At 43.4% G+C, this 22,675-nt stretch overlaps 1 protein-coding gene across 5 annotated transcripts in view; it reads left to right on the top strand.

Annotated features, from left to right (window-relative positions):
- Positions 1–22,675, top strand: part of FOXO3 (forkhead box O3) — a 96,476-nt gene that overhangs the window by 14,297 nt on the left and 59,504 nt on the right. The gene's annotated exons all lie outside the window — the stretch shown is intronic.

Genomic DNA, 22,675 nt, shown 5'->3' with positions numbered 1-22,675 from the left:
CAGCCAGTGTTGATCCTATGTTGCTGAAAAATGGAAGCAGGAAAAAATAGTCTTTTTTTCTTTTTTTTTAAAGATGGAAAATCTTAGCTGAAAAATTTGTTCTGACCAGAGTTTGGTACCCTGCTTAAACTCGCAGCAAATTGGCATCGGTGCAGCAGTGCTGCAAAGTATTGAGAGGGAGAACAGAAGTACAAACAAGCCTCCAAAACTTGAGAGGATCCTCAGATTCTTTGTCCATTTAGGACAACATGACCTGTAGCGTCACTTGCAGCTGCTGGATCCAAGAGTATAAATAGTGAAAAGAACACTGATTTGGCCAGGATAAAATGTTCATTTTGTGTTTTTCCAACAGCTGTGTCAGGACTTAACCCTGGCAAAAGCTTCTCACATGTCATTTTTTATGCAGGCTCATACTACGCATGTGGAATGACAGTGTTCTCTAATTGAAGAAAAAAAAAAGGGGGGGGAAAAAAGTAGTAAATTGAGAAATAGTGTGGATTTGGTGTCCCCTCAGCCTGAAGGAAAAACAGTTTGCTTGAACAGTATGATAGCAGTTGTTTGAGAAATTAAGTATGGATTTCCTTCGATTGTAGTTGAATCATGACATCTTACTAAATTTATCCGCTCTTGAGTGCCTCGTTTGACATTTTTGCTGGATGATGGTTGGTTGGTTTTGTTGTTTTTTTTTTTTTTTTTTTAAAAAAAAACTCTGCATGGTCTCAGAAATGATAGTTTCCTTATTTTCTGCAGTAAACTGTATCGGGTACCAAACCACCGATTCTTCCAGGTGGGTACAGGCGTGTGGGGGCCAGCAGCTTTCTTCCTAGAAGCATCATGATACAGTGGGTGGATTTGAGCAATGCCAGGGATGGGCTTTTCCTATTTTCCAGGAGCAGACAGGGAGTAGGAAAGTTGGATTTTGCATGGCCTGACCATTAACTGCAGACTGCTGGAGTATCTCTGTGGATAGTTCTTAATGTTCAGTGAAGTGCCAAGCAGAAGTACTAAATAAGAGCGTACTTCATTTATAGGAAAATCTGCACTGAAAAAATGTTTCAATATAAAAGCCAAATGCTCAGGAAGTACAAAATGTCAGACATAAAGTTGCCTTTACACTTGAAATTACTTCTCATGCTGGCTATGACACCGTTGTTAGTAACGAGCTCACACACTGTATCCACCCCCAGTATCCTTGTCAGGCTGGATGTTTCAAGGGGTATTCAGGGTTTCAGCTCATCCCCCGTGATCTCTGTGTGGGCCCTGTGCCATACTTGTTGCACTCAGCTCTGAGTAAAGAAGTACGCCCTTCCTGGTGTGCTTGTCTGTGTCATTTGCCTCCCCAGTATCTGCAGGCTTCCCCAACGAGCACAATCCCAGCCCTGCATCCTCTCCTCCCCTCCCCAAACTCCTACACCCCCTGCCCCCCCCTTTGGTCTCCTGTCCCAGCCTCCTTCCCTGCAATTCCCAGTCCTGCTCCATGCATCCCTCCTTCCTTTTCCTGTGATCTCCTACCCCTCTGCCCACCTCCCCTGGTTTTCATATCTGCTCTGCTTGTCCAGCTTGCCTGTTGTTTTGTCCAGCTCCCCGTTCCACATTTCTCCCCTGCCCCAGGATTCCCTATTGCCCATGTCTTGCCTATCCCAGGCTGCTTATCCTGTTTCTAATCCCAGTTTCAGTTCAGGTTTGCAAAGCTATTATCAACGGGGAAGAGGGTTTTATAGTAGGAAGCATTGGACAATACGAGGTGTAGGTGGGGCTCACAACACCACCTATAATTTACAACATCGTTTGGTTTTTTTAACTAATCCACCCTTAGGTAGGCAGTCCTGGTGCTGTAAGCGTGCAAATCCTTAGTCATTTGGTTAGTCCTATTTCCTCTGCTGATACTGTGTACAGAGGGGTTGCTCATTTGTGTAAGAGAAGAAGGATCCAGCCTTAGAGAGACTTCGATCTCTTATTTTCATGTGGCCTTGACTAGACAGCAGACAGTATCTGAGAATATACAAGTTTGTAGGTTTACTGAGCTGTCCCTAAAATATTTAATGGTACATGTAGTAATTGCTCTTATTTCCGTGGTGAGGGGCTGTTCCTTTTTCCTTCCCTATCCATGGGAAGAGAGGAGGTATACAAGTTCCTCACCGATAATATATAAGACCTGAAAGTGTACAGTCTGTAGTCACACATATACTGTATCTTCTAGTAGGTGCCCTCTGACTTGGTGTATTTAGACTAGAAAACATAAAGAGCATTTTCCTTACATAGCTCCATGGTTTTCTTGTATCTTCTGCCTCTGCTGCTAACTTCATGCCTGGTCTTTAATGTATTCTGGTAAACGCCGCCACATCTAGGTGGGAAGCTGATCACAGGTTTTTTGTTACCAGAATTAGACTGAGAAACTCATACTGAATTGTTGGTCAAAACCGCAGGGTGATGCCTTGGAGTGTTACTTTCACTGGAGGCGATTTAGCTTCTGTCATAGTCAGTAGGTAGCGTCCAATGGACTTGGTTCTAGATCAAGTCATTTAATGGTGTGAATAACCTTATATTGACCTTTTAAAAGTGCTTCTGCATAGAGTATGCAGTTTATGAGTGCTTTGTTCCTTTGTGATAAAGTACAAAACTTTAACAGGGTAACAGGGAGGCCTCTACTCTTTCCATTGCAATAAAGTGCCTGCAAACACCCATACCAACAAATAGCACAAAGGCAAATCTAGCATGCCCTGCTTCCTCACCTGCAAGAGAGATCTGCAGTTTATTCTCCACCACTGCTCCCTAACCCATTTCAGCAGCTTGGTCGGCAGAGGGGTTCACTGGTGGTGGTTGATGCCTTTCAGGTACTGTGCTTTAGTTTCTCAGGCTGTTGATAACAACTGTTCAGTCACAGCTCTCTGGGTCACGATGTATGGGGATTTTCTAATGGTTGTGGTGACCTTGGGAGGGAATTAGACTGGATGTAATGTTTCCAGGAATTGGAGACGCCTGTGCCATTTTGCTGGTGCATGTTGCCGAATCAATTACTAGTATTGGCAGGATTTTGCTTTAGGGGAATTTTGCAGCTACATCACAGTCTTGTTATTAGTAGATTATTGTTAATTGGTTTTAATACAGAGCCAGATATTTGCAGGGAGGAGGGACCTTAAATAGTTGGTTTCTGTGAAGTATTTTCTCTATATGCAGCACTGTTGCAGGGCATACCCTGGCACTGTATCTTACTTTTGTTTTTGGGAAATTTTTATCAGCTTCTGTGTGGAAATGCACGTTTGGTGTAGATTTGTCATTCTCAGGTGAGGAATCGCTGTCTGGTGCCCCGACCTCCTCCAGAGTCAGTGTTGACAACTGAAACTCTCCGCATGGAGATTTTGTAACTTTTCTGTAATGTGTTGAATTATGATAGAGGACTCAGCACTTCTGTAACTCAGGCTGCTTCGGTGTAGGCCCCTGGTGAGCTTTTGCAGAGGGGCTTCCCAGTGCCCCCCTCAGTTTTTATGTGAAGCCCATGGTCTAAATCCAGGTCACCAGCCTCTGCCACACCATCGCAGTCAGGTGGCATGGGATGCAATGTACCCAGGTGCTTTTAATTTATGACATAACAGATCATGAATGTGCCTCTTCACAGGTGAAGGAGCGTGCTACAACCCCACTTTGCCAGCGCAGGCTTTGAACCGCACGGTTTTGCTCTGTGAGAGTGGGGTCTGGCTTAGGGCTGCTCCTTTGTTGGTTTTTCAGTTTTGTGCCAGTGCAGAGTGGTGTTTTTGCAGGCCTGCTCAGCCAAAGCTCTGCTTTAGGTTAGAGCTTGCTCATGTGATCGCTGCAGTCACCGGGAGCCCTCTGTGGAACTGCAGCCCCCTTAATTCAGTCAGTCCCTTGTTTACTGTGTTGGTAATTGACTGTCAAAGTGTTGCATTTAATTCAAGTGCTGGTAGGGTTTTCCTCAAAATGCCTGTGTAGCGTTAAGCCAGTTAAGAGTTACAAATGTAAATATGTTTACACAGAAATGAGGAATGCATGAAAGCTGGCATTGCTTAAGCAGCCAAAAGCAGCGTGATTATATGCTAGAGGGACACTGAAAATGTAGGTTGCTGGAGTGTGCCTCCAGAAGTAAATCCCAACCAGAAATGGTTGCAGTCCCTGCCTTCTAGTGCACTGTCTGTCTGCTATGGCAGCTGAGGCAACATGGAGGAGAGGGCTCAGGAGTCCATGGGCGTCCTCATGGAGTTTTATAGGAAAGTTTGAAATGCTGAAGAGAAGCATTGGCTGTTTCTGAACGGGTCCTTGTTTTAGATTTTCCCAGGCAGTAGCAGCATAGCGGGCAATCGGGGGACCTCTGACGCTAGTGTTTCATAACTGAAAGTTAAGCATTTTTCACAAGCTGTCCTATTTTGGGTTGTGAGCACGGGCACACGCACATGCACACCCCTCGCACACCCCCCACACACCCCCCCAGCACATTTGTTTACTTCCTCTGTAAGTTCTGGGACATTCAGTACTAAGGAGCATGATACGCTTGCATAAACACCCCAGCCAGATTTATCTCTCAAGCCTATCTTTCCTTTCCCGTCTTGGAAAGTGATTAATCTGCAACACACATTTTGTTCTTTGATTGCAGGGCATTATTCTGTAATCATTTACAGTTTTGCAGAGCTGTAGCACTGGCTTGATGGAGTATTTCTGTCATGTAGCCATTGGTGTCGGCTGAAGCTTTAGCTGCATAACACGGAGGGAGCATTACCATGCAGCTCTGTGTGATGTTAAAGCTGTTTTCTCTTTACATTGTGTGCTTTCTATGCATTCAAAAAACTTCAAATATACATATTTAAAGTGCAGGTAAGTGTCTCCACAGCAATAAAGGCTGGGGGCTGGTTTGTAGGTTTTGGAAACAGTGTCAGTACTGCAGCGTGCTGGCTGCCAGCTGAGGTTTTCCTATGCGTTTGTGGAGGGTGGAGGAGTTTAAATAACTTTTGGTTTTCATGCTGCGCATCGTATATTGAAGCCTACACTAGTTAGAAATTGGCAGCCTATGTAGATACAAGAACCTGTACATATCAGCTAGTGTCTGAGGAAAACAGAAAAGTGAAGAGATTGAAGGTGAATCAGAAAATCTGTCCTGTCTTTACTGCCTTGAGGCTTTTCCATGTGTCCTTTGTGGTTTTTATTTGTTTTCCATGTTTTCCAGTGTGCAAGGAAAGGAGATAGGAGAGGTAACAACCTTGAGTTAACATGCTGTGGGTTGAGATAAGGCTATCAAGCAAGAGTTCTGTTTGATGCAAGGTGTCCAAGCTGTAAACCACTACTTCTTTTAGTAAAAAAGTGTGAAAAGTAGATAGAAAAAAATTCAAAGAAAACCATGTGACTTTGGGTTCTGACATGTTGGTAAGTTTATTTTTGCACTATATGTACACCTTTCTCTCCTACAAAGAGTTTTTAATGGACCTGAAGTCGGTGGGTCTGGACCAGTCAGTCACCCATGCCAATGGGTGTGTTGTTCCAAAGCGACTCAGAGATCAGGCCTACACACCATGTCGGACAAAACACTTTTTTGTCACCTTAGGACAAACCAAAGCCCTGCAGTTGAAAGACAGAAGCCACAGCACTCATATTGCATGCAAAGACCAGGGAAAACTGAGGGCATTGCAGGTGCAGAGTGTCTGTTAAATGAGATGTCCAGAGGATCCCATGCCAGAAGTCAGGACAAAAAAATCTTCCAACAGCCTTCCCTGTCAGTCTGATCTTGAGGGCAGGGCAGGGCAAAGGAGGGGGGTTTCCTCTGACTGCAAATCCAGCAGTTGTTTTAAGTGGGCAGGTGTCAGAAGTGTACCCAACTCTGCCTTGGGGACCTTAGAGCGCCAGGCCAGGAGGAGCACCAGCCTCCCATCTCCAGCAATGGGCTTTGGAGCAGGGAGAACAAGCAGCACAGACAAGTAGTGACACGGTATTTTGCTTTTAACCCCTGCCCCCTGATTTATTGATGTGTGGGGCTATCTAGAGCATCTGATGACAAATTTCACTTCTCCATCCTAGAAGTGCAAATTTCTGTGAAGTCCTCATGCAAATTCCTTAATTATAAATAAAAAAGAACTTAAAAGCAAGGAGAAGGAAGACTAAGGCTCTTGTGAAACAACAGCTGTTTAGGAAACCTACCAAATTGTGTAAGGAAGCTACAGGTTCAGAGTATATGTATTTATGGAGGTATCCAACTGCTTGCTTGCGTTCAACTCAAGGATTAAGGTAGCTGTCCTGTGGTTGTTGGAGGGGAATGTGCCGCTTGGTGAGTTTGCACCATCTCCACTCCAGTGGGATGAGGTCCTTGGTTAGATCGTGTTTGAGGAAGGGACCAGGTCAATAACATTTTTCTGCAGCTGTGAATTAGTGGCAATGGCAAGAATCTTAGCAACAGGCAAGTTTTCTTAGCATCTGAGAAAGACCAAAATTACATGAACCATTGCCAGCCACTTCCCGAACTCTCTGTTCCCCCGAAATCAAATGGAACTGTGTCTTGTCTCCCAATGTGACTTCAGTTGTGCAGCCGATTTTAAGCACTGGTAAATGAGTGGAAGTGATTCGGCATATGAAGCAGAGGGGAGTGCAGTGCTGCCGAAACACAACCTGTGCCCACGGCTAGGACCTGCTGCGGTGGCTTGTGTCTCAGCTTCAGGAGCTGAATAATTCGTATCCAGTATCCTGTGGTGGGAGCTTCCTCTTCCTGCATCTGGACTTGTGCCATGGGGTCATGGAGTTCTGGTTCAGGATTGCTATGGAGTTCTGGTTCAGGATTGCTCACCCCAAATCCCTTACCATCTCAAAATGGTTTGTAACAGTTGTATTTGTTTTCCTGTAACAGTGAGAGATGAACCCCATTAATCTCTTTTGTTTATATCAGTGTTCATACAGAGTACAGCTGCCCACAGAAAGATTCATGGGACATACTGGGTTCAGTACAATGGAGCTTCACACTGAAAATTTGAGGCCCCATCCCATCAGGCAGAAGGGAGCCTTTGTCTCGGCATGGGTTAATTATTTGTTAATAGCTGGCTGAGTGGGCAGGATGGTCAGGGGCAAGGCATGAGGCTGCTCAACTATATCCAGAGTAAAGTTTTTGAGAGTTAGGAACGGTTTTCCTTAGCACTCCAGAAGTGTCAGAGCTAATGTCATGCTGAAGTTACGGATTGTGCAGAAGCTTTGGGAGGAAAAGAAGCTTTGGGCTTGAACATATTAGATTATGGAAGAACACATGCACTGAGAGCAAGATCCTCTTGAGTGGAATGGGTACTTCTAAGGGAGGTTTTGGATAAGGACCAGGTGCTGGGAACATCTGAACAGTCTGACCGCTTGCTGGCTGAGTGCAGTAGAGAGTGGCTGCTTGGAGCTCAGCTAGAAACTTAGTGGGGCCGGGGAGGTGGAGGTGTCTGTTCCTGTGTATGGCCCCCTCAGCTCTGTAACTGTGGTGTTAATACTTTTACCTCCACACTTGCCTGATGCAAGGGTGGGTGTGAACAAGATGTATTTGCATGAGGAAGACCCTTTGCCAAGCTGGATAAGTGAGTTTAGGAGGTGATGCTGTGGGTTTCAAGGCTGAGGAGCCATTTTCCAGAAGCAGAGAAGCCACTGGCTCCTTGTCATGCATCACATCAGTGGAGAACCCCCAAACTGTTAAAGTGTCCCAGAAGAGTAGAAAAGCCTGTTAAATTGCACACTACCGTTTTATCCTCTTCCAGCGCAGCCAAAAAGCATTTGTGTTCTTCACCCAAGGAGTTTGTTTTTAGACAGAGTAAGATCCACCACTGCTAAGTGTAGCTGTTGTGCAACAGCACAGTTTTTGACCATGATAATTGTAGTTGGGTCAGATCTTTAGAGAGGACTTGTCCTGTGCAAGCCCCAGTAAGATATGTAATAAGCGCAGCAGAGACTTGGAGTGACATGGTGGTATCTGAGGGAACAGCAGATGACAGGTAGCCCTCCACACCCACCCCCCCTAGCGCTTTGCTGACTTTCAATCCTTTCTTTTCCCTAAACTGTGAGATACCAGAGATCAAGTCCCGTTTATAGGTCACCCCCAAGGGAAACTGGACATTAAATTCTAAACTTCTAACTAGGCTAACATTCTATTTCATGCTACAAGTTGGTTCTGGGCAGTCTTGAAAACACCTCCTGTACAATGTAGAATGAGGCAGGGAGAGAGGAAATGAAATCAGAAAGGGAGAAAAGTTATTTTAATCATAAATAGCTGTGGTAGGAAGGTAGATGTTTATATGTGCAGTAGTACAGTACCTACTGTGTATATTTTAGGGGAACCTGAGAATAGCAGCTGTGCTGAAATACTTGACAGCTAAGTCAAATATAGGGTTTTTTAAAAAAAAAAGAAAAGTTTCATTTTCTTCCCCACCTGGGGAGGGTGGATTTGCAGCATGCAGCTTGTCGCTGTTATCTCCGCTGCGCGGCACAGAACAGCTTGTGACTCCGGCGCTTGTTTGCCAATGGGCAGTTCCTGTAACGGGATACGTCCCGCTCCTATCAACATGGTATTGTGCCTGGGTAGAGGCTCCCCCGCCTCCCAAATTTCCCCAAGAACTGCAAGAGGCTGACAGCTTTATTCCTCTGAAGGCTGCCTTTTCTGAAGCATCGCTGGTTTTGCAGCTGATGGACCTGTTGAGTTTTAGATCTGTAGAGCTCGGAAGAAGTGAAGCTGCAGGCACTAAATCCAGAGCTCTTGCTAACATGCCGAGGTCAGGAGGATCAAAACCTAAATTAAACTTGTCCCTGAAATTTGGCTCTGAATCACAAATTCAGGAAGTTGTACATGAAAATCGGTCTGGTACTGTGTCTTTCTTAAGAGTTCTTTGGCTAAAAATAATGTCTTGTGCTATAGTTATAAATAATACGGGCTTTTTTTTTTTTCCTTCTTCTTCCCCCATCTAATTAAATTGTTACTCTTGCCACAACGAAGGGAAAGGGAAAAGATAATAACATGAATCTGGTTGAACAAGTATGTAGCTTGCAGGTTTCAGCTAGAGTGTTTGCAGCTGCAGCCAATGCTGAACCTTACGCTAATGCATTTAATTGTCACAATGAAAAGAGGGCTCTGGAGAGATCAGCAGTGATTTCTGTGTGTCCATCATTTGGGAAACCCTCTTGAAAGCTCAAAGTGGGTTTTTCCTGCGCTGTCAAAATACAGAAGAAAGGGATTTTTATCTTACGTTGGTTTTTTTGTTTGGTTTTTTTTTTTTTTTTTTTTTGAAGGAAACTGCAGTGGCTTTTGTAAAATTGTGGTTGAACCATATGGTAAGAAGTTTTGGTGGACTCTAGTGTCTTACTAAAATGACAAGCAGAGGCCATGGATAGCTCTGCCATTATAAAGAGTGGCACTTGGCAGGTTTGCTGCAGGTAAATGGTGGATAAAACTGGAAAAACTAACTTTTCTGCATCATGATCACAGCACCCAGATGCTCTTTAAAAGCTGTGTAGGCAACCCAGCCATGGCTGTCTGCCTGCTGAACTGTAAAGAAGGGGAGCAGCCTGGTGAGACAGTAGGTACCACACCTATTGCCCCTGCTGTGTTGGGCCCAGAAGAGTTTCATGTGTTTTGCTGCTGGAGCCTTTTAGCAGCATTCAGGGTTTGCTGTGGATTGCAGGGGCCATCGTAGAGGCCATTTATCGCCATGCAGCTCCTGGGAGCATGCTGATAATGGTCAGTGAAAGCAGTAATCCCAGAGGCCTAAGGGGATAACGACAGGCAATAGGCTGCCAATCTTTAAGCTTAATCATGACATCTTTCAGGTGGTGAGGGGTTATTCTTCCCAAATGAGGCCCTGGCGGGTGAAAAAGAAGGGTCCTAAAAAAGCAAGGTACCGCAGTGAAGCTGGCCTGTGTGGGCACAGGCTCAGAGATCGAAATTTGCTGTCACTTACAAAAAAGCGGCGAGGCAGCTGCGTTATTTCACTGGCAGTGATGCAATGCCAGTGACACACCAGGACGGGAGGGACCAGCACGCTCTGTGACAGCACGGCATGTACACAGCGTCAGCCAGGCAGCGTCCCACCAGCCGACAGCTTTGACTAGTGCCGGCACTTCGTCTAGGGCTTCATTTTCAAGCCAATATTTATACATAACAGCTGGAAGCATGTTTTTGGAAGTGACACATAGTTACTGAATGTGTGCAATTTCCAAAACACCCCCTTCCCCCTCCCATTTGCTGTGCTTTAAGGGGGTTTAAGACTTTTTTTTAAAATTATTTTATTACAGTGCAGACAAGTAATTTACTAATTCCTCATTCAATTGTCAACTGCTCTGTGAGAGTGAAAATCTCACAGGAAAACACCATGCTTTGATAAGGTTGTAAACAAAGCAGAAATCCTAGTATTCTTTTGAACAGTTTACTGTGTCATCCTGAAGTTGTTTGCTGCCCTCTGAAAGTTAGTGATGGCACAGGCAAAAAGAATACTGTAATACTGAAACAAAAGACCCAAAAAGAAGAAACATAAGCATTTTTTAAGAAAAATGCAAAGGGGGTGAGGGAGAAAGCTGGTGACTAAGTGCGTGTGTTTGTTTAAGGAATTGAATGGATAGCAAATACTTTTCCACGTGTGTGGAAAATAGGAGTTGGCTTTTGCAGTGGTGTTTTATGAGAAGAAAGATCAAGGGTTCAGGAGCCGGAATACTTATTCATAAAAAGTAGGGAGCAAAGACAAGCTACTTGTTGTGCTTCTGCCCATTTGCTTTAAGTCCAATCTAGCTGAATCATTTCTAGGAATGGAGTGGGTAACTGGATTTCCACCCTCTTCTCCATCCTTGGCTTCTCTCCTGCATGGCTGCTGCTGATTAGTACTGGTTGTACTGAGCTTTATGTGGAGGGTATGTGCCTGTCCACTTGATTGCTAAAGCTTTTGCCACCTTGGGATCTAAGCACAATCCACTTGAAACTGGATTAAAACAGCCAACTTGTTTTACAGAGACCTTTTAACAGCTCTCAGGCAGCAAGCAGAAGCTGGCTTGGGTGGGATTTTGATCTGATGCTGGGGAAATGAAAGGCCCTTCCCCATCACTGGTCCCATTGCAGCACTCTGTGTGTGGTTTCTGACAAAAGCAAACCCAACCCAAGCATTTCCCCCAGTGTCTGAGGTCTTCTGAAAGGCTGAAGACGTACGGTCTGCTGTGTGAAGCCAAGCTATGCCACAGGTGTGATGTTTATTAGTTCGGTGAATGTGATCTTTTATTTGTATCTCTGAAGAAATTTGGGGTTGGGCTGCATGGGCTGCTCGTCTGCAGGTTTTTGTTGGCTGTTTCCCCTACCCCACGCTGGCCAAATGATTCGAGCCCCACTCAGCTGCTGGGGCGTGAATATAGGTCAGTACAGCAACCTGGGCTCGGCCGCTGCACTGTCCCACGCCTGGCTTTGTTTAATCTGGCGCCTTCCCAGCTTGTCTTAAATACTGCTGTATGCCTGAAGCCTGTGCAGCGTGGCAAGACTGAGCCATAGAGGGGCAAGGCTTCACTTTTTGTCTTCTTTTCAATGACTAATAGAGATGGGGGGGATTAAAACCACTAAAAGAACGTTTTTGAGACCTCAGATGTGAGGCTGGTGGCATACATCTGAGGAGTTCAATACTGTTATCAAATACTGTTGAAGTGTGCTGCATTTTTGTTTTTTTTTTTTTTTTTCTTATTTATAGTGGAAAAGCAGAAAGCTTAGGATGTGCTTTTGGGAGGGTATGAGCTCCTGTGCCATCCGTGGGTTTCAGGAGAGGTGGATGCTGCATCCGAGGACTGGGTTTTCTCATCTGTTAGGAGGCAGAGGGGCTGGGCTGGTGCTACACAGGCTGAATTTGTCTTGGTTTGGTTAGAAAAGGCAGCCTCGATAATGTTGCTGATGAATATAAATCCTTTTGGGTGTTGGCTAGCAAGTTTTAGTATTTAGTATTTTTGAAATTGGTTCTGAAAGAGGCATAGTTTGGAGCTTGTGTTCTGTTTCTCCCAGAAGAGGGAAGTGGTTTTTTAAAGGCGGTCTTGGTACAAAGTGGAGATTGTTTTTTAGCAGCAAGTGAGGGAGCTTTCTAGAGGAAAAAGGCTCTCGGTAAAACTGTCACTTCTGCGTTCTGCAATTACCCTGCATTTAACGAATTACTTGGGAGGGCTAACAAAGTTCATTAAAAGCAATTTGTTTACCTAAACAAAGCCTGTGTGAAAATGCCATGACTGGACTCAAAACCCTCTAACGATTTTGTGGGGAGGAAAGAAAGTTTTTTCATTGTTGTTGTTTTTAATCCTTAAATGTGATTCCCCTTCACCCCTGTCTTTTCTAGCTCTACGCCCATTTGTGTGTGTGTGTGCTTGTGTGGTTATCAGCCCAAATAAGGTTCGAGGTCCCTTGGGGCAGCAGCCTTGCCTTGCCTTGCCTTACGGCTCTGAAAGGGCTCCGCACAGCCAAAAAGATTCTGATGATTTACAGTTACCACCCTGTTTTTATTGCATGCCTCTCACAGGCTTCTCTGCCAAGGCGATGCTGCACCAGATAAGAGACTTTCCTCCTTTTTGGAGCAGCTGTAGTACCTCAGGGGTATTCCTGCTGCCGGGGGCTGCTGGCTGGCTGGGCAGAGCAGCTTTAGCTGGGATGCTGACAGCTTTCCATCCTCTCTGCTTGGGTCTTCCCACTTCTGTGAGGGGCAACCAAAGGAAAAGGGTCTGTATTCCTCAGCATGCTGTTGCAAACACAGATAGGGGCACGCAAAGGGCCAGCGTATGCTCACTGCTATACGTACTGCTCTGTCGTGGTGGTGTATGAAATATCCACCCCCATTACCTGTTCCATAGGAGGTTCCTTCCCTTGCTGGCTGCCTCCTGACTAGCCCTGTCGGGTGGGTATTTTTGCAGCCATAGGTTCAACAAGGTTAGGGGAGTGCTCGCTAAGGCTGGGGGTCTGGCTGTTGCTGCAGGGGATGGCGAATTGTAAAGGAGAAATGATGACTAGCATTTGGGGCATGAGGACAGAGGCATTCTGGGCTGGCATGCTCTCCATGCAGGGTTTCTTGCGAGGCCAGGCTGCTTCTTCAGATGCTGGCTCTACATGTTATCAGCTGAAATATTTCACTCTCCCCTTACTGCTCACCTCGGTGAACTTGAGTTCTTCCTTGTTTAAACCAGCATGAATTAATGTGAAATTTGGCCAAATCAACGCCAGAGGGTTTATGATGGCAAAATGATAATTAGTGGCTGCTATCTCTCCTTCTTGTGCGCGAAGGCCACACCCTGAGCTGCCAGGACAACCTGGCCCTGGTGTGTAAAAAAACACATCGGTGCTGGTACCTGGAGTCAGGGTGGATGCTTAGGACGTGAGTGCTGTGTCCACCAGGACTTCTGCAGCCTTTTGGGAGACCTGGTGGTGGGGACTTTGCATCTTTGTCAGCATTCCTCTCTTCCCACGGGGATGTGTCCAAGTCAGGGACTGGAGAGCCGTAAAGGGGAGATTGTAAATGTATGTGATACTTCAATCAGATAGTGTGTCTCCCTTTAGATACCTTTTTGGCTGCAGGAACTAGCCTCTCATACCTAATGCTGTCATTTAAAGGAATAAATAGCAAGAGATGGGACAGAATTGTTTTTTAAGTATTTTAAAGCTAGCCAAGATATAGATGCTCCCAAGACCTCTGGCAAAAAGAAATTAAATTGTTTTTAATCTAGTGTATTAAGAGGATCAAAGCCAACCTGTCTTTTAGGAACCTTCTGCGTCTTTTTCCCCAGCCACCTGGGGAAAGCAAACCTCTTTCTTTAGGAATAAATATTTCTTTACGGTGCTGGGACAAGTTGTCCTGTCCTTCTACCTTTGCCGCCTCCAGTCAGTGCTTTATTGAGGGACTTGTGTTTATTCTTTTCAGCCCGAGAGTTTGTTTCAAATTAGTGCTGTGCTTCCACATAGAGTCAACTGAGGTCCTTCGTTATTATCTCTAATACGTGAAGCAATTAAGATCATTCAGTATTCTGCAAGATGAGCAAAATCTGAAGACGTTCCTCTCTCCTCCCAGCCTCTTCCACATTGTGCAAGTGGTTTCACTCAGAGGCCACACGTTTCAGGAGGTTTTCTGACTTCCTTGCATGTTGGGCCAGCAAAATTTAAATCCTAAAGGTTGAGAGGCAACTGCCTACGTGATCTTGCAAGCGTTGCCAGGTATGGGGTGATCCTACCAAGCCATTTGAAGATGGAGGATGTTGACACGGTCTCACAGGGTGTGATTTACAGCTATCCTCCCTCAGGCAGGAGGTGCCGGGGTCGACCGGAGCCAAGTGACCAAAAGGCTCTGTTCATTGCAGAATCCAGGCAGGTAGCTGAAAAACCCAAATGCTTCCTTTGCAATATCTTAAAAGTTTTGTTCTGTTGTAGGCAATTAGGTGTATTCAGAAAAAACATACAAGGGGCCATGTATTTTGTGCATCATTTTCCTGTAGCAAATATTAGTAAGTTGCCATTATCATTGGTCAGGAGCTACTTCTCCATACCAGAGTGAAGATGTATTAATAATTATATCAGTGAAATGGTGAAATGGTTCCTCCTCAGCAGAAATAATTTCAGAATTCAGATCTAATGGAATGGGTTTGAGAATAATTTTGTAAATCCCTTGCTTATTTTATGTACTTCTCAGTGGTTAGGTTTATTTGCCCTCCAGTAACCTCTCCCTTTTCTTTGTCTCCAGTGATTATTTTCATTTGGGGTTGTTTCATTAGCTCTGTGCGCATGGTGGTCATATTTGCTGCCCAACAGGAGTTACTTAGATTCTAAGCAGGGAAAAGGGAAAATTAATTTGTAATTGCATACTTGTAATTTTGATTTTGGCCAAATACAGCTGGAGGATTATGCCAGCCTTACATGTACCTAATATTCCATATATTTTTGGTTTAATGCAGGATGTTCTGTGTCTTCTGACTCAGAAGGGAGGGAATGAAGATTGAGTTAATGTCATAATGTGACATTAATTTTGGACTACAATTCTGTTTTTCCACAGACTCTTAAGGAACAGTGTGAACAACTTTCCCAGACAATAAAAGAACATATTGAGAAATATTTTTTTTTCAGTTACCAAGTTTAGGCATCATTTTACAAACATTTGCTTTAGCATGACAGTTGCTCCTTCAGAGTCAGTCCAGCTGGGTATGGGGAGAGGGTTTAGGCTGCGCTTAAACAAGTTCTATCCAAGAAGTTGGGCACTTTCCCAGAAGCATCCTCTTCTCCAGACGGGAAGGTAGAAGACGAGAGAACATCACTGTGACTTAGGACAGTTCTGCAGTCAAGCAGGACACATCTGTGTGTGAATGACGGTTGTGTTAAGGCAGCACAAAAGCTGCCTCATTTGGTGTCAAAAGGCTCTGCCGCGTGCCTCTCTGTGTTGGGAGCCTCTGCACTCAAGAATGTAATTTGGGAGTCGGACTTTTATTATTATTGTTTTCAGTCTGGCTCGGCGTGTTGCTGGAAAGTAGTTCAGACCGTCAGTGTGTTATGACAAGCCGACTGAAATTAATACCATATTTTACATTGTTTTAGAGAGTGACCTCTCCTCACTTGGGAAACATAAAGGAGCTCATCTTATTTCCCAGCACTTCTTTCCAAATCTACATTCATTTCCCCTTGGTTTGTCCGAATTTATAATGCTGGAAACCAAGTCAAATGCAGAAGATTTAAAAGAGCTAGTTCTTGAACTTTAAAAGTTCCCTTGAATAGAGTGGGCACTTCTAAATGTCTCCTTATTTACAGTTTGGTGTTTTTTTTCTTTTTCTTTCTGGAATTCCTGAATCAGATGAAGGAGATTTCCCGTATTACTGTGCTGGAAACTTATCTGTGCTTTCCATGATGTCCTAACAAAAAAGATCACCAAAAACCCCTCTATGCCAAAGCTGTATTTCTTTCCTTTTGCATTGTTAATCTAATTATTTAAGTGTAATCTTAAGACACTTGATAATCAGATAGAGTATACAAACTTTCTTTGTTGAATTTTTTTGAATTGCATTGCATTTCTCAGTCGCTGGCACCCAAATGAAGGACAACAGGGCTGACTCCATAGCAGTCACCTTCCATCTTCCTTTGCGTGAAGGATGGGTGGCAGTTGTAACCTTGTACCCTGAACCCTCCTCTCTAGGCACTTGTTATGATAAATTTGCAAGGTGTTCTTTATTTTCTGTTGTGTTTTTTTTTTTTTTTTTTAAGAAATTACAAGCAGCGGAGTAGAACTGAGTACAAGATCTGGCATATTTTATCAGAGAGATTACCCATGGATTTAAATGTGTTGAACAGCAGTGAAGGAGATGCTTGTGTTCACCACTCAGTTGCTGCTCTCAGAGCTTTGGTCAGAAGTTTTAGGGAGCACGTTAGTAGATTTTTCTTACCAAAGCACATTTTTTGTCTACTTCTAAAATTGAAGGACCTGGTATCTTCTCTTATCAGCAACTTTTCTCAGTTAGAACTTGTGATGGACTCTTTGGATAATTCTGTTTTTTTTCTAACAAGATTGACACAGTTGAGATGAGAGCTCCTTGAAGATTTTTCCCAGAGCAGTCTAAGCCTTTGGACGCAAATCATCTCAGTACTGATGCAATTTTTGGGAGTCAAAGGCAGGGTCCTGCAGAGCTTTCAGGATCCCTGACAGCTGCTGGAGACCTCAGCTGTATTTTTGATGTGCACGCCCCTTGCAGTGTGTTGTGCCCATATTTATGGGTTTCTAAGCACTGTGAGCCCTGGCTCTGATGGACAGAAAGGTGAACTCTTGACTGATTTATGTGAGCCACCTTTAGCTGTGGTCTTCAAGCAAAGTGTTCAGTGGAGAGTTGAGATCTTCATGTAGCTGGTCTAGCAGCTTTTTGAACATAGTCAGCCTTTGCCTTTATTAGCAGATTGGTGATTATTGCCTTACAGTACTTTTCACATTGTATTTTGTAATGTATTTCTGGTGGGAGGACCTGTTAGGCACAGCCTGAGTCTGCTGTTGTCTCACTGTGCCCATTGCTCTAGTGATACTGGTGGACATCTCCTGACATGGACCACATGCTCCCTTCTAGCTTCAGGGGCTTCCCTGAGTACTCTGAGTGACTGGACTTTTTACTTTTTTACCTTTTTCTGATGTTCTCAAAATTTCCTGGCTTCCAGGGGTTTTAATTTTCCCCATCTTCCAGTAACTCAGATTAGATGCAGGTGAGCAGCGGTTGTGGTAGGCTGTGGACCCAGGTCCCTAGTCTCAGAAGAAACTTGAGTGGTAATCCTGTTTCGTCAACACAAAAGCTGTGATTCCCTTGCTGGACAGACAAATGTCTGAGCTGAGCAAATCTGCTCATTAGGTCTGTGACTTGCTTCATCTCCCTCTCATGCAATGATTTGTAGAGAGAAAAACTCCCATCATCCCAGCTTGAGGACTTGGTCTAGAAAGAGTAAACTTGTGTTCTGTGTTTGCTGCCAAGATGCTGCAATTCACCAGAGATAAAATTAATTCATTTTTGCTGAGTGAGAATTCAAAGCTATTTATTAATAAGGAAAAGAATCTGCCAGATCTTTCTTCTTCCCATCTCGTATGTGTAGACATGTGAAAGGTACTGGTCCTGCTTTTGACCCTCCATCCCCCCCTTCTAAGGGACATTTCATATAAATCAGCATTAGAATTAGCAGGTTTCTGAAACCAGGTGTGACAGAAATGGCTTTAATTTAAATGCCTTTTAAAGTCATTCATGCTTTCCAGTATTTCCACTTGAACAGTATTGAGGAGAGTTTCAGGTGTACTAGAAGAGTTGGTCTCTCAACTCCTGTTGGCTTTTACTAGGATATGAAGAAAAATCTGTTGCTGCTGTCCTTGAAAAATCTCTCTGTAAATGCCTAGCAGTTGGTGTTTCTCTCCAGGAGTCTTTGAAGCTAGTATTTTCCTGAACTTCTTACCAGAATTACCAAGCAAAGCTCTATATTCAAGTATTTAAAAGATTGTAATTGCTTTAATTAAAAAAAAAACATGCACGTACCTGTATTTGATTTATATTACAAATACCTGTATTATCAGGTTGTATTTGCCAGGGTAAATACCTGAAAGGTTTTAAGAAACTCATTACGTTGAAGCTTATGGACTGAGCTGGCCTGTTTCTCAGGTTTCACAAGGTTTTGTCCTATCTTCCTATGTGTATGCATGTTTATATGGGTGTATATGTGTCCTTCCATTTACCCTACCAAAAAGCAAGCAGCCTGAAGAGCTGTAATCATCGTTGGCTGGGATAAATACACATTGCTGTGTTTTCTAGAACTACTCCAAACACTGGTAAAATTGTCTTGAATTGCAAGAAAAGATTTTGTTTGCTCCCACGTAGGCAGTCTGAGTCTCTCTCCCATGCAAACTAAAGCAGAATGGAAAAGCTTTGCTGAAAGCAAGAGCCAGGCCTGGAGTCACCAACCCTTTCTGCCTAGGAGTATGTATTCCCCTCAGTAATGTCACACGCAGCCATGTGAGAACTGCTGCAACGAATAAGAGGTACGCAGGTGATCATCTGCTACCTTGCAATTTTATTTTATTTTTTTTTCTCTTTGTGGAGTTACATCAGTTGCTCCTGCTCCCACTTAAAATTATATGTTGGAAGGAAACACTAGGTAGGAGATGGCATTTTCTAACCTGTTTTGTAAGGGATTTAATGTACACTATTGAACAATATATCTTATCACCTATGTACTTTAACATATGTTTAGCATATATTTCTACAGCCATATGTAATGGTGCATCAAAACACATCTTGTGGGGGGAGTTTCAGCTTGTGTCCCCCAGATGAGCTGGGGACCAGTGTGAGCCAAGCTCTCCTATTCCTTGCAGGAGCTGAGATCAAGGCAGACATTCTTGCACTAAGCTATAAACTTCAGGATATCTCAGGAATTCAGAAGTTGAGTTTTGCTGAGAAGTCATGTAAATCAAATAAAGGGCAAACATTTTTTTCCCCCAGAACAACACAATAGTCCAATTGTACGTGCCTTAAACATGAAAATAGCAGGGGAGGCACTAAATAACAGGGGTGACGGGTTTGGATGGGAGGAGAGGGAAGGGAGTGGGAAGGTGGGAGCCTCTGTTTTCTCACCTTTGTCCAAGGAGTGGAGCTGTAAATGGAGGGTCTCACTGGATGTGTGGTGGGGGTTGGAAGACACACGTGCAAAATCTGGAAAGAGCTTTCAGTTTTGGGCGCAAAAAAGCCATCTTTGTTTGAAAGTGGACTTGGGAAGGAGCAGAGCAAACAACGCTATCATAATGCATCTTCTCTTCCTTGGCGTGCAGTTGTCACGAGAGATTTGTAACTCTTTTCTTGGTTCATTGTTCCCCAGCTAGTGTGTACTCTCCATTCAGTAGTGCCAGAATTAAGATGAAGCCTGCCCGTTTCAATAAGGCTGCTTTGTTGTCCAAATGGCAGCACTTGTATAGAAATTGGATTGACTCCAGCAGAGCTTGCATGATACACTGCAAAACTGTTGTCATATGATCCTTTTTATTACTAAGAAAAAGCCTGTTCTCAAAAAAACAGACTAGTCCCTTTTTTTCTGTTTTGTTAGGGGAAAAAAAAAAATCACCAGAAATTTCTCCCTATTAATAATTAGCTGCAAATTTGAAAACTATGCCTAATGATTGAGTATAATAAAGAGATCGGATTAAGTGAAGTGACATTAATGTAGAAATATGATGGAGCCCAATCTACTTCGTTTTATGTAGCAGCAGCCTTAATTAATCAACTCAGAAGTGTAAGTAAGCATGTACTGTTCAACCTTAGCAAGAAGGGATGGGAGGTGATGACACAAAGGGGAAGGGAGAGATGTTGGAGTGATTGCAGAGTGCCTCTGTAGTTTCTGAAAAGTATGTTTCTCTTGCCTACCTACATTTCCTCAAGAAATGGAAAAGAGACAGCTTGCTCTAAACAAGCTGTTTGAGAAAGCAAGCATCTCTTGGTACTCTGTGTTTGTATAGCACCTAGCACTACAAGTCTCTCATCCAGGCCAGGCACAAGGTAGGATGCATCCTTATGAGAAAGACATTAACTGCTAATGTCTACTAGCGCTAATAATGGAAATTGCTATTTCAACTCATTCTCTAAGAATTTTTTTCTCCATTCAGGAGTAAGGAGAGCACTTCTTACCAACTAAGGTCCAGTTGTTGGATTTGAAAAGATAATTCTTCTCCCTTTGTTTTTTTCCAGTCATGTGCAGAAAATAGGTGAATGCACTTTGTTATAATTATTGATATTAATTGTTAACCAAGAAACGTTATTAAAAAAATTGTGTGTTAACACTGGGGTAACGTGAGGAGAAACTGCCTCAGGTGTCGATGAGTTTTATAAAACATCTTTTTTTTTTTTCCAATTTATTAGTGCACTTTTAAGGTACGCTAAACCTCATTTTGCAATGTGTTGTAACTTACAAACTGTTTCTTCTTTAGTTTGTCTTTTGTAGCAATGTGATAACATTTGTATAGGTTTTGGTAGCTACAAAATGTAATTGGGTTCCTAGCACATACAGAGTAGAATTAATAGATTTGAAAGCTAGAGGGACCTATAATGCTCATTGTCTGACATCTGTGTGACATACAGGACATGGAATTTCATCTAATAATTCCTGAATCAAGCACAAATTCTGGCTGAGCTTGAGGGTACTTTAAAGGCATCCAGTCCTGATTTAAAGACTTGAGATGATAAAGCTCTTTGAAGTTTTTCCAGTTGTTATTTACCTTTTTTTGGTACTGCTTTTCCACTCTGAATTTGTCAAGCCACTGTTTTGGTTTTTTTTTTGTATTCTGTTTTCATGTGCTAACTTCAGCTGATGTCTGCTATCAGTTATCTTCACTTAGTAAAGGTAACATATGACCAGGTCACCTCTTGGTCTTCTCTTAGATAATCTGAATCAGTTGGACTCCTCCAGCTCTCCCTGAAAGGTGTGTCTTTTAGGGCTTTACTCTGGTAGTCCTTTACTCTTCTTAATATCATTTATATAAGTATTGCTCATTATGTTGTTTGTTTTTTGTGTGTTTTTTTTTTCTTCTATTGCAGACACTCAAAGCTTTTTGAAATAATGGAATTCTCTGAAAGGCTATTTATTGTTCCATCAAGTACTAGTTCCACATCCATCTGTAGGCACTACAAAGTATAATTTGTGTTTGTTAGGTGTGGAGGCAACTATTTGTGCATTGAGTGACTGAGGAAATGTCTATTTTCAGCTGCTCCAAGAGTTGGGAGGGTTATATGCTAGAAAGGTGTGCCAGGTGATGTGATGAGAGACAAATATGTCACATTTTAGAAAATTTTCTCTAACTTTCTCCCCCAACCCTTCCCTGGCTGAGAATAGTTATCTGGAGATTGATAGTTCAAGCATAAATTGTAGGTCTAACAAATAATAATTATATATAGTGAAGGTCAGTCAAGCTGCCCTCTGTAGCATCAAGTGTTGTATACACCAGACAATGAATAAATTGCTTCTCACAGCTAGGAATTCAGGATCTTTGGATTTGATTTGATTGTGAAGCTAAAGGTACGAACGTGCTTTCCTTTTGCTCAATAGCCTGCAGTGCTGCCTCTCTATGTTAGTGTCTGCTCCTCCAGAGCATTTCTGTAGTCTTGATGGGAAAATTAGCTCTTATCTACAAATTATTTCGTTTTCCTAATTGTGACTTTTTTTCTTCAAAGATTTTTATTTATATGGGACATAAAGGAATGAATATTATTTCATACAGTTAGTAGAATTCAGTAGGCAGAGATTAATGGAGGTGGATGGGCTTTTTACGACAGAGAAATCTCGCCTCTGCTCTCCGGTGTCCCTGTGAGCTGCTGGCAGCAGGAGGGATCATCACCCTGTGCCCTCCCTCCTCTTAGCCTCTTCCCCGGACCACTTGTGGTTACTGGGCTAGAGGGACCGTTGGTCTCACCGTGGGTGGGGAAATTTATCATGATGGTCCTATATCACAAATAGAAATGAAATCAAAGGTTGTATTTACTGTTGGATAAACCAACCTGTTCACTGTGAACTGCAAGACTCAGTACTATCGGTAACTTCTTTATCTTGTATTGTAACAATTCATATGAATAAAGTGCTTTAATAATATTCAGGAAGGACTTACAGGGTTAAGTATGTTACTGAACAGAGACATTAGAGATCAATGTATTACTGAACAGAGAAATTTCAAATTTTCTACATTAGATGTTCATTAGGGCACATGCTGCCCTTTGCTCTTCAGCTTTATAAGGCTTGAAGCATCCTGTTGTCGCACAGACACGTTGAGGTCAAGGTCAGTTTTCCTATCTCCCCTACCTTTAGCAGTCATGAGGTGGGCACCAAGTCTAAATCCACAGTCAGTGGCCCCTGTGTAGTCAGTGGAAGGAGAGACAGAGTGGTTCCTCATACCCAGCTTATTGTCAGCGGAGGCAGTCGTGACCCCTAGCTTTGTATGGACACCTGACTTTTGGGTGGCCAAAGCTGGTGTTAGGACGAGACCTTTTCCTACGTTGATCTGGAGTTTGTGGGAGCAGAACCCTCCTTGTGTACCTGCCTCTGCAGAGACTTTCTTTGTAGCTTGGCACACAGCTGTGTGCTGTGGGATTGGGGAGAGGAGGTCTCCTCTGCCTTTTCCTCTCTCTCACCTACTTAAGTACCTCCTGAAAAGTGTTTGCAAAGACGCTTCATAGTATTTGAGTCTCTTCTCTTGCTCGGCTGGTA

This window comes from Strix aluco, chromosome 3 (assembly GCF_031877795.1).
Source record: "Strix aluco isolate bStrAlu1 chromosome 3, bStrAlu1.hap1, whole genome shotgun sequence".
Lineage (NCBI taxonomy): Eukaryota > Metazoa > Chordata > Aves > Strigiformes > Strigidae > Strix > Strix aluco.
Note: the sequence above shows the minus strand (reverse complement) of the source record. Positions and strands in the feature narration are given on the sequence as shown.